The sequence below is a fragment of the Propithecus coquereli genome, unplaced genomic scaffold, assembly GCF_000956105.1.
Source record: "Propithecus coquereli isolate 6110/MARCELLA unplaced genomic scaffold, Pcoq_1.0 Scaffold907, whole genome shotgun sequence".
Taxonomy (NCBI): Eukaryota; Metazoa; Chordata; class Mammalia; order Primates; family Indriidae; genus Propithecus; species Propithecus coquereli.
This window is the reverse complement of record NW_012155363.1, coordinates 306,298-309,436: the sequence shown is the minus strand read 5'-3', so window position 1 is coordinate 309,436 and position 3,139 is coordinate 306,298.

Sequence of the window (3,139 nt, the reverse complement as noted above, 5' to 3'; positions counted from 1 at the left end):
TGTCGTGGCAAAGATTGAGGAGGGGTAAGGTTGCCGGACAAAATGCAGGACACTCGGTTAAACAGAAGTTTCAGGTAAAGAACCGTTTTTAGTATAAGTGTGTCCCATGGAACGTTTGCAATATTTGGGACATACTTACACTAAAAAATTATTTGTTGTTTACCTGGAATTCAAATGTAACTGAATGTCCTGATTTTTATTTTCTAAATGTGGCAACCTTAAACAGGAGGCCACGTAGATGGGGTCATGAGGGAGGCCTCTTTGAGGAGGTGATGTATGAGCTGACACTTGAACGTGACGACCAGGGCGCAGAGGGAACCACGGAGTGTTTGCTGTGTTCGAGGAACGGACAGAGGGCTGCTGTGGCCAGAACGCCAGGAGCAAGGGCGGGTGTGTTGGAGATGCAGGCAGAGGGCTGGGCAGGGCCAGATCACAGATCACAGAGCCTTGCCGGCTGTAGAATAGGATTCGGGCATCTCATTCCAGGGGCAAAGAGGAGCCATTGTTTTAAAGCTGGGGAGTGATCCAGTCTGGTTTATGTTTTAAAAAGATGAACGCAGCTTCACGAGCATTGAGATGGGGACGGCAGTGAGAGAGGAGGCGCGGAGGCCAGGTGGGAGGCTGCTGTCCATGTCCACGCCATGACGACGCGGCTGAGGTTAGGGCGCCGTGTCGGGCGGGACTTCAGGAAGCAGCCACAGAGGGAGCATTAGGAGGTGCAAAGCATTTACTGGGGGTTCTGTAAGGTAAGGGGAAGGTGGAGGATGGGCAGGGAGAAGCTTCAGACCCTGACGCTGATCCGATGCCTGTGAAAGAAGGGTGGGAAGGGCCGGGCGCGGTGGCTCACGCCTGTAATCCCAGCACTCCGGGAGGCCGAGGCAGGTGGATCGCTTGAGCTCAGGAGTTTGAGACCAGCCTGAGCAAGAGCGAGACTCTGTCTCTACTAAAAATAGAAAGAAATTAGCTGGACAACTAAAAATATATAGAAAAAATTAGCTGGGCGTGGTGGCACATGCCTGTAGTCCCAGCTACTTGGGAGGCTGAGGCAGAAGGATCGCTTGAGCCCAGGAGTTTGAGGTTGCTGTGAGCTAGGATGACGCCACGGCACTCTAGCCCGGGCAACACAGTGAGACTCTGTCTCAAAATAAAAAAATAAAAAAAAAAAGAAAGAAGAGTGGGAAGGAAGCCTGCGGACCAGGAAGCCTCAGCCTGCAGTGCAGATCTGATGGAGTTTGGAGAACCCAACCAACGGGGAGTTCTGGGCATAGACTGCCCATTAGAGGAATCTTCCATTGGAAGGAAGTGTCCGGGTCCCAGTGTCCGCTCTGTGGCTGACTAGTGGCTGCCAGGGAAGAGTGTGGTCTTGGTCTGAAGGTTGCAGCAGGTGGCCAGAGGCCGTCTGCTACCAGGCCCCTCAGCGGCAGGCAGGTTTCCTGCTGAAGGGAGACCTGGCAGTGCAAGCTCAGGCTGATGCCCACGTGGCTGGGAAGGGACAGGTGGCAGCTTTGATGAGTGTGTGCAGCAGACGGGGTTGACAGGAAACAGGAGGAGACTGGCAAGGTTGGCTCCAGGAAGTTTGATCTGAGCAACTAGGTGTGGCCACTCACCGTCTCCATGGGGGGCTGGGGGCCAGGTGAGGGGCTGGGCCGGGAGTCCCTTTCCAGACTTGAGTTGAGTGGCCTGCCAGTTGCTAAGTGGAGACATCACGTCAGCGGGATGTGTGACTCTCAAGCTTCGGGAGGGCTCAGTGCTGGAGATATAATTCAGGACACGCCAACATGCAGTCAGTACCAAAACCACCAGCCTGGGGTGGCCCCATGGAGAGAGTATAGGCAGAGAGAGAAGGACTTAGACCAGGGACGGGGGTCAGGGGTCAGGGGCCGAGGGCTTCCCAGGGGAGGAGCAGCCGGTGCAGTGGGAGGAGAGTCAGGAGCTTGAGGCAGCAGGAAGCTGGGGCGGGGGTGGGGGTGGGTGCCAGGATAAACCATGTCACATGGTTGAGAAAGGTGAGGACAGAGAGGTGGGAGCTGGATGTGGCACTGAGGTCATCGGGGACATTTTTAAGAACAATTTTGATGGAACTGGGAATGGGGGCTGGGGGTGTGGAGGAGACAGCCACTGGGTTAGTTCAAGTTTGTTCTTAAAGAAGCAGCTGTGGCAGGAGGCCCGCCCAGCGTGTGCGCCGACGGGGAGATCCAGTTACAGGACCTCGACATCTCAGCGTGTCCCTTCTCCACGAGCCTCCCTGCCCTCCCTGTGCGACACTGCACCCCCACCGGCCCCCATACCGTTATCCTGCTGTGTCCTCCACGACGCTCACCACTTCGACCATACCGCACGGTGCGCTTGTCTGGTGAGTTTGTCATCTGACACTCTTCCCTAGAAATTAAGCTTCAGAGGCCGAGGCTGCTGCCTGGTGGGAGTGGCTGCCGTCCTGGGGCTCAGCTACGCCGACACGGGGGGCTGGGGGTGAGCAGTGAATCTGGTGGAGGGGCCGAGACGATGCTGCAGGCTGGAGAGGACAGCGAAACCCCGCTGGTCCCCAGCTGAGTGGGCTGGGGGAGGTATGGGGGGTGCGGGAGTGGTCTGGAGCATGTGAACGAGAACCTTCCAGGAGGTGCCGTGTGATTGCACGGTGGTTTGTGGTGATGAATGCGGAGCTCCGGCGCTGCTCAGCCTGCTCCGTGACTCCTCATCTGGTGCAGGTGCGGGACAGGCAGGCACTGGGGACAGGCAGACAGTCGAGCCAGAACTGCGATGTCTTCGGCATGGTCTTTCCTCTGTCAGACGGGAACGGAGGCCGGGGAGGGAGCCAGCCCAGGTCCCAGTGTGTCTCCAGGTTCCCTGTCCAGGACGCCCCCCTCCTCCGGACTGGGTCGCTTGGCCCAGCCCCCTCCCAGGAGGCCAGGTGTGCACAGCTGGAGGGCTCTTTGGGGTGTAGGACCAGGTTGGGGTGCTCTGAACTGGGGACCATCCCAGAGCAGGGCCCAGGTTGCGTCAGGAGGAGCTGCAGCCCCCCCAAGGCCTCTGCCAATAGTCAGCACGGCCCGGTCGCCCCGCCCCGCGAGCAGCCCGGCGCATTCCAGCGGGGCATCCACAGTCCTCAGCCCCTCTCCCTCAGCAGGCTGGTCTCCGGAGG